Below are 412 nucleotides of genomic sequence, written 5' to 3'. Positions count from 1 at the left end.
TCATCCTCATCCTCATCCTCATCCACATCCTCATCCTCATCCTCATCCTCATCCTAATCCTCATCCTCATCCTCATCCTCATCCTCATCCTCATCCTCCTCCTCATCCTCATCCTCATCCTCATGCACATCGTAATCCTCATCCAAATTCTATTCCTAATTCTATACTAATCCTATACTCATCCTCCTCCTCATTCCTCATCCTATACTCATCCTCATCCTCATGCTCATCCTCATCCTCATCCTCATCCTCATCCTCATCCTCATCCTCGTCCTCATTCTCATCCTCCTCCTCATCCTCCTCCCTATCCTCATCCTCATCCTCATTCTCATCTACATCCTAATCCTCATCCAAATTCTATTCCTAATCCTAATCCCAATCCTAATCCTATCTTCATCCTAATCCTCATCCT

This window comes from Lupinus angustifolius, chromosome LG06 (assembly GCF_001865875.1).
Source record: "Lupinus angustifolius cultivar Tanjil chromosome LG06, LupAngTanjil_v1.0, whole genome shotgun sequence".
Taxonomy (NCBI): Eukaryota; Viridiplantae; Streptophyta; class Magnoliopsida; order Fabales; family Fabaceae; genus Lupinus; species Lupinus angustifolius.
The sequence above is the reverse complement of the archived record's forward strand: the minus strand, read 5'-3'. Positions refer to the sequence as shown.